The sequence below is a fragment of the Nicotiana tabacum genome, chromosome 22, assembly GCF_000715075.1.
Source record: "Nicotiana tabacum cultivar K326 chromosome 22, ASM71507v2, whole genome shotgun sequence".
Taxonomy (NCBI): Eukaryota; Viridiplantae; Streptophyta; class Magnoliopsida; order Solanales; family Solanaceae; genus Nicotiana; species Nicotiana tabacum.
The window spans coordinates 155,287,123-155,301,294 of record NC_134101.1 but is presented as its reverse complement, the minus strand read 5'-3'; positions in this window follow the sequence as shown (position 1 = coordinate 155,301,294).

Sequence of the window (14,172 nt, the reverse complement as noted above, 5' to 3'; positions counted from 1 at the left end):
AGGCGATAATGTATAAACAACGGAACTTAAATTAAAGCGGAAGACACCAATAAAATATCTGAAATCTATATCTAATACAATTACTCAAGCCTTAATCACCCAAAACCTAGTGTCACAGTGTCAAAGACGGTCTAAGATTTACTATATACAAAGTCTGAAGAAAAGATCAATACACTATTTCTGAAGCGAAAAAGATGAAACAAAAAATAAAAGATAGAGAAGACGCCAGGGCCTGCGGACGCCTGCAGGTCTACCTTGGATCTCCGCGTGGACTGAAGGTAGCCTCCAACTACGGTTCAAGAGCTACTCTGGGATCTGCACATAGTGCAGAGTATAGTATCAGCACAACCGACCCCATGTGCTAGTAAGTGTCTAGCCTAACCTCGGCGAAGTAGTGACGAGACTAGGACCAGACCACTAAATAAATCTGTGCAGTTATATAATATACAGTGGAAGTAAAGCAGCAATAAACAAGTAAAGATGGGAGGGGACATGCTTCGGGGAAATAACAGGTAAAAACATAATATCAAGAGAATAAAGGAATCAAAATCCAACCACTAACAAGAATAAGGAAAACAAATGCAGATTTCACTTTCTTTTCACATCTTGTTGCAGGCGTGCAACCCGATCCCATTTCCTGTATCTCGTGGCAGGCGTGCCACCCACTCCCATTTCATGTATCTCGTGGCAGGCATGCCACCCGCTCCCATTTTATTTATCTCGTCGTAGGCGTACCACCCGCTCCCATTTCATTATATCTTGTAGTAGGCGTACCACCCGCTCCCATTTTATTATATCTTGTGGTAGGCGTACCACCCGCTCCCATTTCATTATATCTTGTGGTAGTCGTACCACCCGCTCCCATTTCATTATATCTTGTGGTATTTGTACCACCCGCTCCCAGTTACAAGCCAACAATAATCACAAGGAATCCCAGCAAGGAAACAAGAGCAATATAACAACTTCCCGGCAAGGGAACAATGATATTTCAACAATATCCCGGCAAGGAACAATAATATCAAAACAAACATCCCGGCAAGGAACAATACTATCAAAACAAACATCCCGGCAAGGAATCATTAATATCAAACAAACATCCCGTCAAGGGAACAACGGTGATAATAACATATGAAGCGCAATAAACCACAACGAAGTCATAACAATCATAATACAAGACTCACGGGCATGCTTGACACCAACGTATAGATACTCGTCACCATGCCTATACGTCGTACTCCACAATTAACATGTAGCAAATAAGACACAACTCCTAATCCCTCAAGCTAAGGTTAGACCAAACACTTACCTCGCTTTGCAACCAATTCAAAATTCCAACAAGCCTTTGTCTCGTGAATTCGTGCCCGAAATTCTTAAATCTAGTCATAATCGACTTAATAACATCAATAAACGCTAAACAATCCAATTACAATGCTTAATTATAGCTTTCCCATGATTCTTCCTAAAAAGTCATAAATCGACCCCGGGCCCGCTTGGTCAAAACACGAGGTTCAGACCAAAACCCGATCACTCATTCACCCACGAGCCCGAATATATAATTTGTTTTGAAATCCAACCCCAAAACGAGGTCAAATTCCCAAATAATCAAAAAGCCCTAGCTCTACCCAAATTCCTAATTTTATACCCTTAATCTCATGTTTTAGGCCTAGAAATCTAGTTGGTGTTGATAAAAATGGAAGAAAACAAGCCAAAGATTACTTACCCAAGAGGTTATGGTGAAGAAGTTCTTCAAATATCGCCCAAGAGGTGTGGAGAAGAAGAAGTTTGTGAAAAATGGGTTAAATCCCATAATGCATTTTGTTTATGGACTTTTAAAATAACTGGGCGAAATTGGTCTTCATGTTCGCGATAAGCTCAACGCGTTCGCGATGCATTAGGCCTGACAGACCTTCACGTTTGCGATAATCGGATCGCGTTCACGGAGAAGTAACTCCTCGAGCCTTCGCATTCGCGCCCCAGTGGTCGGGTTCACGTAGATATAATACCCATTCCCCCTGATCAGGCCACAAGCCTTCGCGTTCGCGATACCAGGCCCGCATTCGCGAAGGGTAGACCCCCCAAAGCTTTGCGTTCACGACCTGAGTCTTGCATTTGCGTAGAAGGAAATTTTCCTTCAGTACTATTAACTCAACGCGTTCGCGAGGGTCCTCCCGCGTACGCGAAGACGAAAATACCAGAATACCAGCAACTAAAAACCAGCAACTTTTTAAGAGTTTAAAACCTTCCGAAACTCACCCGAGCCCTCGGGGCTCCAAACCAAACATACGTACTAACTCAAGAACATCATATGAACTTATCCGTGCGATCAAATCGCCAAAATAACATCATTAACATCGAATTAAACCTCAAAATCAATGAATTATTTCAAAACTTCTTAAAACATCAAATTTTGCTTTTAAGGTCCGAATCCCGTCAAACGGATTCCATTTCTTACCAAACTTCACAGAATTATCTATCACATATAAGACCTTTACCGGGAACCGAAACAAAAATACGGGCCCGATACCAACATGTTCTAATCAAAATTCATTTCCAATTCCTTTAAACAATTTCAAAAAATAATTTTCTTCAAAAATTCATTTTTCGGGCTTGAGACCTCGGAATTCAATTCTTTGCATACTCCCAAGTCCCATATTTTCCTACGGACCCTACGGGACCGCCAAATCACGGATCCGGGTCCGTTTATCCAAAATATTGACCGAAGTCAAATTAATTCATTTTTATAGTCAAAATTATCATTTGTTTTTTACAAATTTTCACATATAAGCTTTTCGGTTATGCGTCCGGACTGTGCATGCAAATCGAGGTGATACTAAAAGAGGTTTTTAAGGCCTCAGAACGCAGAATTTCATTTAAAAACAAGTGATGACCTCTTGGGTCATCACATCTGTTTGACCAGCTTCAGCGCGCACAGGTGTTTTCTAAGATTGATTTGCGCTCAGGTTACCATCAGTTGAAGATTCGCGAGCCAGATATCCCGAAGACTGCTTTGAGGACTCGGTATGATCATTACGAGTTCCTTGTCATGTCATTTGGGCTGACCAATGCCCCAGCAACCTTTATGCATTTGATGCATAGTGTGTTCCGGCCATATCTTGACTCGTTCGTCATTATCTTTATTGATGACATTCTGGTGTATTCCCGAAGTTGGGAAGATCATGAGCAGCACCTGAGGATTGTACTTCAAACTCTGAGAGAGAGGAAGTTATATGCTAAATTCTCAAAATGTGAGTTTTGGTTGGATTCAGTGGAATTCTTAGGCCATGTGGTATCGAGTGAGGGTATTCAGGTGGATTCGAAGAAGATAGAGGCCGTGCAGAGTTGGCTCGGACCATCCTTAGCTACTGAGATCCGTAGTTTCCTTGGTTTGGCGGGCTACTGCCGTCGTTTTGTAGAGGGGTTTTCATCGATTGCAGCCCCTATGACCAGGTTGACCCAGAAGGGTGCTCCGTTTCAGTAGAGGGAGGAGTGTGAGGCAAGCTTCCAGAAGCTCAAGACAGCTTTGATTACAGCCCCAATTTTGATACTGCCTACAAATTTGGGGTCTTATACGGTCTATTGTGATGCCACGAGAGTTGGCCTCGGAGCGGTGTTGATGCAGGACGGTAGGGTGATTGCCTACGCGTCCAGACAGTTGAAGATACATGAGAAGAACTACCTTGTTCACGACCTTGAGTTATTTGCCATTGTTCACGCCCTAAAGATTTAGCACCATTATTTATACGGGGTTCCCTGTGAGATTGATACTGACCATCGGAGCTTGCAGCACTTGTTCAAGTAAAAGGATCTAAATTTGCACCAGAGGAGGTGGTTAGAGTTGCTGAAGGACTATGATATCACTATTTTGTATCACCTGGGCAAGGCCAATATGGTGGCCGATGCTTTGAGTCACCGAGCAGAGAGTTTGGGGAGTTTGGCTTATTTACCAACATCAGAGAGGCCTATGGCGATGGATGTTTAGGCCTTAGCCAGCCAATTTGTGAGATTGGATCTTTTGGAGCCTAGTCGGGTTCTAGCTTGCATGGTTTCTCGGTCTTCTTTATTTGATCATATCAGGGAGCGGCAGTATGGTAACCCTCATTTACTTGTCCTCAAGGACAAGGTTTAGCACAGCGATGCCAGAGATGTGACTATTGTGATGATGGGGTATTGAGGATGCAGGGTCAGATTTGTGTACCCAGTGTTGATGGGCTTCGAGAGTTGATTCTAGAAGAGGCCCATGGTTCGCGGTATTCCATCTATCCGGGTGCTGCGAAGATGTACCAGGTGTTGACATAGCACTATTGGTGGAGGTGGATGAAGAAAGATATTGTTGGATTCGTAGCTCGGTGCCTTAACTGTCAGCAGGTGAAGTATGAGCACCAGAGACCGGGTGGGTTACTTCAGCAGATAGAGATTCCGGAGTGGAAGTGGGAGCGGATCAGCATGGACTTTGTAGTTGGGCTCCCACGGACTTTGAGAAAATTCGATGTTATTTGGGTGATTGTGGATCGGCTGACCAAGTCCGCTCACTTTATTCCTGTGTGTACTACTTATTCCTTGGAGCGGTTGGCGGAGATTTATATCCGAGAGATTGTTCGACTGCATGGTATTCCAGTGTCCATCATTACAGATAGCGATGCTCAGTTCACATCACGGTTCTGGAGGGCCGTTCAGCATGAGTTGGGTACTCGGGTGGAGTTGAGTACAACATTTCACCCTCAGACGGACGGACAGTCCGAGCGGACTATTCAGATTCTTGAGGATATACTCCGTGCGTGTGTGATTGAGTTTGGAGGGTCTTAGGATCAGTTCTTGCCATTGGCGGAGTTTGCTTATAAGAACAACTATCAGTCCAGCATTCAGATGGCACCGTATGAGGCTTTATATGGGAGATGGTGTAGACCCCCGATGGGTTGGTTTGAGCCGGGTGAGGCCAGATTATTGGGTACGGACTTAGTTCAGGATGCATTGGAGAAGGTTAAGGTGATTCAGGATAGACTCTGTACCGCCCAGTCCATACAGAAGAGCTACGCGGACCAAAAGGTTTGTGATGTTTCCTATATGGTTAGAGAGCGGGTTCCACTTCGGGTCTCACCTATGAAGGGCGTTATGAGATTCGGGAAGAGAGGAAAGTTGAGTACGAGATTTATTGGCCCTTTTGAGATATTGAGGCATGTTGGGGAGGTTGCTTATGAGCTTTCCTTACCTCCCAGCTTGGCAGGAGTTCATTCGATATTCCATGTTTCGATGCTCCAGAGGTATCACGGTGATCCGTCGCACGTGTTGGATTTCAGTTCAGTCCAGTTGGACAAGGATCTATCTTATGTTGAGGAGCCAGTGGAAATATTGGACAGGCAGGTTAGAAAGCTGAGGTCAAAGAACATTGCTTCGGTAAAGGTTTAGTGGCGGGACCAGCCGGTCAAGGAGGTGACCTGGGAGACCGAGCAGGATATGCACAGTCGTTACCCTCATCTTTTCACTACTTCAGGTATGTCTTTATGCTCGTTCGAGGACAAATGAATGTTTAAGTGTAGGAGGATGTGACGACCCGGCCGGTCGTCTTAAGATTAAACGCCCTAATCCCCTATTAACTTCTTTCCCCAAGTTTAATTCTGCTATTTTGATTTACCGGGATGTTCGGTGTCGAGTTTCGGAGAGTTTTGGGACACTTAGTCCCTAAATGAGAGCTTAAGTGCTGGAAAGTTGACCGTAGTTGGAACACTATGAAGATGGCCTCGGAATGGAAATCCGATGGTTCCATTAGCTCCGTTGGGTGATTTCGGGCTTAGGGGAATGATCAGATTGTGTTTTGGAGGTCCGTAGCTAATATAGGCTTGGAATGCCGAAAGTTGAATTTTCGAAGTTTCCGGTCCGATAGTGAGATTTTGATCCGAGGGTCGGAATGGAATTCCGGAAGTTGGAGTATCTCTGTAGTGTTGAATGTGACGTGTGTGCAAAATTTCAGGTCATTCGGACGAGGTTTGATAGACTTTTTGATCAAAAGCGTATTTTTAGAGTTTTTGGAATTATGGTGGATGTCCATAACCACCAAATGAGTAATACCCATTACTCTTCTCCATCATCTCCATAACTCCCACTGCTCTAATACTTATGGAGTTATGGTTGTAACTCTCATACCTCCCCCATGATCTTCCACCATGATCTCAAATGCTTAATGGCATATTTATGTAATTCTTTTGGTATACCTCTATGTAGTACTATAAATAGAGGATAAGAAGTCATTTTGTAATGGACTTGAACACTTGAATACATGGAAGAAATAAGAATCTCTCCTCTCTTGCTCCCTACATTCTTATCTATTTTCTTGTTTTATATTATTACTTTGAGCTAAGTTTCTTAACACGTTATCAGCACGAGAGCTCTAATTTTTGTTTTTATCATCATCTCCGAAGAGAGACGATAACCTATTTCATGGGAGACTACAAAAAGCCAGCAAACTAGAATCAAATTTTGTTGAGCCAATGACACCCTTTTGCATTTCGTATGCCATATCAATCTGTTTGCATCTATCTTGTCCAGAGAGTATCATTTTTAATTATTCTATGAATTTTGAATTTGAATTATGTATCAATAATATATAAACAGGAAAGTGATAATAGTAGTTACAATTGTTTTCCGCCAGTATGAGCCACCACTATCAAGAATCAAAGATGAATCCATTCCTTTCCATTGAGCAGGCACTAAGAGTATGGAGCTTTAACACTCCAGTTCCATTGTTTTGTGTAATAATGTATACGAGAAAAATATGTCGGAGTATTAAGAAAATAAGGTACCTGTTTTTATACTTACACTATTTAAGCGTACACGAGCATTTTGGCATGCATGAGTTTATATTTGTTGAAGCTGATGGGTGGCACTGGTTTAGTAATTTACACCACTATGAACACAAGTTGGTTGATATAGAATTAGTAGTGTGAATAACATATATCAACGTCAATACTAGCCCCACACTCATATATACTCTCAGCGTTTCAATTTATGTGAACTCATTTGACTGGGCACAGAGTTTACCTTGAAGAGTGAATGATTTTCAATTTCTGATTTTCCCCTAAACCAGAAAAATTGAGAATCTTAGAAGTTGCAAGTTTCTGTTTAATCATTTTGGTGCTATTATCTATTGGAGCATTTATATATTGATTGGTCTCTAATGCATGAGATCTCGTATTATTTGATTCATATGAATCATTTAATTGGAAATCGATAATTGCCGCGGGTTATTATCACATGCATATGTATTATTGAAATTTGGTTTACTTATGGATATAATCACGGAGAGGTAATAGTTTTAAAAGCTTAAGGGTGAGTCCCAGTATGTTGGCCTATTTGCCATTGATTGAGGGTAAGACGATGGGTTCGAGTTCCAGTGCACTATGAGGATAAGACATCAGGTTTAAGGTCTGGTGTACCATGATGATAAGAGTTGTGTTTGAGTCCCCACTCATTATAAACTAACATGTCTTTATATGAGTAATGTATTGGGTTTGAGTCCTAATGCATCATATTGATAATGATATAATGATGACTAAAAAATAATAATGTATTTTTCACGAAAAAGCATGAAGCTTGTCCCACTTGATTTGCTTCATTCTCGAAGAGAATGTGATAGCGGCGCATAATAAGTCTAAATAAAGATAAGTGGTTGACCAATAAACGTGGGTGTGCCAAAAATCAAAATAATAATAGTCATCATTATGGTAATTGTAAAATGAGAACAATAAGGGTTCTCAAAATAGTCCTTCAAAATGTTGAAGGCAATGCTTACCATCAAATTGGTATGGAAAAATAATAAAGCACGTCGCTGATTATGATCCATTCCTTGAAGAGAATGTGATTTGTGATAATCATTGAGAATGCAGGCTCATTCCTAAAAGTAAATGTTGAAATATATATGTGATAAAAATTATGCATAAGAATGTGCTTATGCATGGTTGGATAAATACCACAACTCACCTCTACGGGAGATTTGAGAGAAATAAAGATAATGAATATTACAATGTAATTACATGAATATGTCATTGGTCGCGTATATGTGGTACGCCAAAAATATTTTGCCATGCCTTATAAAAATTTATTAAAGACAAACGTAAAGCAAGAACTGATTGATTATGATTGACCATGACTATAATAATTTAATTTTTCTCCGTGAAGGAGACATTTACCATATGGATGGTGAGAAAAAAGTCTTGTAGTACAAAATCAACTAAGAACTCCGAAAAAGCTAATATTTTACTATCCGGATAAATAAAATTGTCCATGACATTGATATTGTAGTAAGTCTCAAAATGAATTTTTGAGTTTCAAATATATTAGCCAAAGTGGTTGGTATATTGAGACTATAAATGAAAGGAAAATTGAATATCTCCATATTACTATAATCATATCGGGTAAATATGAAAGGTTACCCGACTTTTCTTCTATTTGTACTACAGATGTATAATCATGATGATGGAATCACATGCCACAAGTAAACTAGAGGTTTACCGAAACAAATATTAGTTGGCATGACCGGTTGGTCATCCCGGTTCAATTATGATACGAAAATTAATTGAGAATTCACATTTGCATATATTAAAGAAATAGAAGATTTTTCAAGAATTCTCTTGTGCTGCTTATTCTCATGATATACCAGTTAAGGTTGGGATTGAATCCCTTAATTTCTGGAACAAATAAAAGGTGATAAATATATGGGTCTAGTCACCTACCATGTGGACCGTTTACTATTATATGATTTTAATAGATGCATCTATTCTATGGTCACATGTGCATTTTTTACTATTATATGAATATAATAGATGCAACTATTCTATGGCCACATGTGCGTTTGTTATCAACTTGCAGTTTGGCTTTTGCAAGGTTGCTTGCTCAAATTATTAGAGAATAGTTCCAGAATATAAATTATGATGATTTATCTTGATAATGTTGGTTTAAATACAAGTTGGTTTAGCAAAAATTGTATGCCTCCAATTATAGCTAAATTATTGGTTATGAGATAAATTATTTAACATACAACAGCACTTGTACGCATCTAGCCAAGTTATGATAAATTCTCCCTATCACAATTGGTTCAGGGTCAGGAACCAAATAAGTTTTATCTAGAAATATAGATGTGCTATATGATTTAGTTATCCCACTACAATGCACAAAGATGAGTTCTCAAAGAAGGTTGAGATATGTGTTGGTGATCCCAACATTAGGGGAAGAAAATGGGTAGCTGAAAAGGTGATACGCGGAATGAATTATTATGAGTACATCTAGATCCTCATACGAGAAAATGTGAACTTGAAGTTCAAAGTGATACTTCATTTGCAAAATATTGCCAGACGTATTTGTTGATCCAAAGCTAAATGTCATATTTCAGCTGTTAATGCTCCAAATAGAATAAAGTCTATGATGGACATAGTCTATGGAACGCATGAAGCGTAATAGACTAATCGGTTCCAAAGATAAAACTCCTTGAAGAAGGAGAGGAGCAAATGATAAAGATGGTCATACTAAGGAGGCAAGTGCTCTATAAGAGCACGACGACATAACACTTTATAAGACCTCATATGAGACACTCAGGTGCCTGAAACTATTGAAATCTCAATAAGTTATGTCTTTATTGTGTGATGATGGAACCGATGTAAAATGATCGTCGACAATGTTGTTAATATAGTGTAGCGTTCAATATTATTAATATTGACGAGGATCTTGAGCTCAAATCTGTCATGAAATTTGGATAGATAAATGATTGGCCGAATGAAAAATACACAATAAAAATTGACTTCATCTGAAAAATATAAAATTGGACGGATAGTCCATTGTGAAAAAAGTGAAATGAAAAATCAAGTCGATAGACATAAAGACGACTTGTGGCACACGATTTTTCTTAAATATCCTGGCATTAGTTACATGGAGACAAGTTGTGGATGAAATTGTTTTTCAGGTTATAATATGGCAATACATGGAAAACTTGATATGCGTATAATGAAAATCCTTGAAGGATTTAAACTGTTCTGAAGCATATCGAGGTTCCTGAAAATTTTGTTAAACAAAGCTTCAACAATCAATGTATGACATATATGATTTATTTTTGTGTCTTAGTGCACTGAGTGTACTTATGTTTCTTGCTAGAACCTTGAATATAACGTCATACTAGCAAGATTTAACTTTAATCCGATATGGAGACACTAGAATGCAATTAGTAATATATTACAAAAGAATTATTGATAGATTATTTATTCTAACAAATATTGCCAAGATTTTGTTGGTTATGCAAATGCAGGCATTTTCCTGAAGTTCGTTCTTCAAATAATCTATTTGCATGTGAGAGTATTGCCATATTATCATTTTGCAAGACAGTTAATTGTTGATACTTATTCAAGTCATGCCAAGATAAGCAATTGATAAAGCAAGGGACTTAACACACAATAGACGTGTGACTTTTCTTTGAAGAGAAGATTCCAATAATACTGAAGATAATGTTGTTTGCTTATCTCAATTGGAAGAAATATATATTGAAGGCAACAAAATAAAGCACATTTCTCCAAAGTTCTTTTCAAACATGATCTTCGACAGATTGGTGATATCGACGTTCAACAAATTTATTTGATTGATAATTTGGTGGATCTGTTCAATGAATCATTACCAACCCCAACATTTGAGAAGCTGGTATACGAGATTGGAATGCGTCATTTTCGAAAAGTAAAGTGATGTTTTCATAGGGAGAGGCACATAAGTGCTGCACTCTTTTTTCCTTAGCTGAAGCTTTATCCCACTGAGTTTTCCTAGCAAAGCTTTTAACGAGTCAGCAAACAATGCGTATTACAAGATATGTGTACTCCTTTTCCTTCACTAAGATTTTTTTCCCACAGGATTTTTTTAATAAGGTTTTAATGAGACACGTTATTTATGGATATCCAAGGGGGAGTGTTATAAAATATAATTTTGGTGGATGGCTATAGCCACCAAATGAGTAATACCCACTACTCTTCTCCATCATCTTCATAACTCCCACTACTCTAGTGCTTATAGAGTTATGGTTGTAACTCCCATACCCCCCTCCCCCCTCCTCTCCCTCTCCTGTGATCTTCCACCAGGATCTCAAATGTTTAATGGCATATTTATGTAATTCTTTTGGTATACCTCTATGTAGTACTATAAATAGAGGATGAGAAGTTATTTTGTAATGAACTTGAACACTTAAATACATGGAAGAAATAAGAATCTCTCCTCTCTTGCTCCTTACATTCTTGTCTATTTTCTTGTTTTATATTATTACTTTGAGCTAAATTTCTTAACAGAGGGCTAAATGTTTACAGTTTTTCTTTAATTGTTTTTTAATACAGAAGGGGGACGGATGTTATGCTACTGTTTTAAATAGAATTATTTCTTGGAAAGTCAATTTATTTTTTCATGATTATGAATTTCATAACAGTTTTAAAGAATTTTGGAGGTATAGAAAACTGAGACACACAGTATACTTTTGTCTGTTTTCGCATAAGAAAAAGAGAAATTTTCATAAAGCACTATCTTTTAGTGGTAATTAGCTATCTATAGATACCATTTGCTATATTACGGATTATAGATACGTTTTCTGTTATTATAAGATGTATTAGATGTATTTAAGCTACTGGAGCAATGAATACAGTAGCAAAAATAGGCGTGAATGAGGGAAGTCTAGCTAATCAGTTGTTGTATTCGAGTGTATTCGACTGTATTCATGGCGTGAAACGTGGGATTATAGCTGGACAAATTATTGTATTCGACTGTATTCACGGCATGAAACAGGGGATTACACTATTTTTAAACAGAAAGTGAATCAATTAACATAATAGACTCCTAATATAATTCAACAAACTCAATTATAACACACAAATTTTGTATTTCTAGTTATAAAAAAGATTCTCAATCGAAAAATACCCAAAAAAATATAGCAATCTTCAGAGAAATTATATAATACATCTCAATATATAAATTATATTAATTAAAAAAACCTATGAATACATTCATGGCATATAGCGAGACAGTGAATACAATAAAATACATAGAATACAGCTGGATACATTGAAATACAATGGAAAAAAAGACAATGAATACAATGAAATACATAAAATACAGTGAGATATATTGAATTACAATGAAAAAAAAAGATAATGAATACAATGAAGTACATGAAAATACAGCGTAAAAACCAAGAACCAACAACTCTTTTCATCACAAAACCCATAAATCCAGCAGATCTTCGTCCCTCATATTGTCTTCCTTTGACTCAAAATTCACTGTATCCAAGTTTTATGAAGATGAAGAACAAGATTTCGAGCCATATGAAGATGAAGAATAATGTGGTTGTAATTCATAAGGAAGCAGAAGAGAAAAGGACACTGATTGAATCAAATCGAGGCCAAGATTTTTATACCATAACCACCAGATATGTTTCCAAAAACTAATTACAAACCCTAAAGATCACAAACACAAACTAATCAACAGATTCGTCACGTTCTCCTTCAAAGGCCCACTTATTTTCCCCTAAAGAACAATATGAAACATTTGATACTAATTATGAGGCTAAGGGCCTAGTGATGATGCCACGAGGTGGCTTGATATTGTGCCTTGGCCGTAAGGGGCCCCTTCAAGAGTCTGTACACCCCTAGTGAGCGCGGGTACCCATTGGGATGTAAGATTGAGCCCGAGGGGCTGGTATTGTTCTATGTGATTACCCGAGGGGCTAGTACTGTTCTGAGATGTTGCCCGAGGGGCAGATTTGTTGATATTGTGCCCGAGAGGCGAGCCTTTATGTGTTTATTTTTTATATTTGACTGCCAATTACCTGCTTAATTATTGTAAAAGGTTTTTCATGAAACTACATTTGAGTTAAAGGATTTTATCTGTCTTTCACTGATTTACTAATTTTAAATGGTTTTGCTGCTTTATTATAGAATGCTTTGTGCCTTACGTGATTTCTTGCTTTCAGTCTTTATATACATTTGTTACTCACTGAATTGGAGTACTCACTTTACTCCCTGCACCCCAGTGTGCAGATTCAGGTGTTGTTGATCCTGCCAGTGCGAGTTGAGAGCACCCGGCGGACATTCGGAGTTCACGAGGTAGTTGCTTAACGTCCGCAGACCCGTGTTTCTCCCTATTTATCTTTTCTATCTCTCATCAGACGTTTGTAATAGTTTGTGGATTTTTCAGACTTGTATTAGGCTTTATAGATGCTCATGACTAGTGACACCCCGGTTTAGGGCTGTGTTGGGTTGTTCTTCCGCGTATTTATGATAGTATCTACTACTTTGGATTATTTTATCATGTTTCAACTGTTTCTTAATGCTTACTATTAATAATTGGAAAAAGGGGAAGTGTCGGCTGGCCTCATCTTCACGAGAGGCGCCATCACGACCGGGTCCAGGTTTGGGTCGTGACAAGTTGGTATCAGAGCCTAGGTTACATAGGTCTCATGAGTCATGAGCAGGTTTAGTAGAGTCTCATGGATCGGTATGGATAACTCTGTATTTATCCTCGAGAGGCTGCAGAACCTTTAGGAAAAACTTCATATTCTTGAAATTCTTTTCGTGCGAATTCGTTGACCCAAGTATTAAACTTATGTTGTTCTATTCTCTCACAGATGGTGAGGACACGCGCTACCAGTAAGGATGGACGACCACTAGTACCACCAGTCGTGGCCACTAGAGGCAGAGGATGCGGTCGTGGTAGGGGTAGGGGCAGAGAAGCTAGGGCAGCACCTGCAGATCCACCAGCTGCCCCAGTTCAGGATTAGGTCCCAGTTATGGACACTCTTGCAGCACCAGCTCAGGCACCAACTATGCCCATTGTGATTCCGGGTATTTTGGAGGTCTTGGCTTAGATCTTATCAGTTTGCACTGGCCTAGCTCAGGCGGTTTCAGCCACTACAGCCGCAGCTACTTCTCAGGCCGGGGGAGGCAATCAGACTCCCGCCGCTCGCACACCTGAGCACGCCGTGCATGGATTTCAGATGCTGGGGGCACATCCAACCCAGCCGGTTGCAGCTGCTCAGGACTATATAGTTCCTGCTATGCCGGAGGATGAGCAGCGTAGGTTGGAGAGGTTTGGTAGACTGCAGCCTCCGACCTTTAGTAGTGCAGAGGGCGAGGATGCCCCGGGTTTCTTAGATAAGTGCCAGAGGATGCT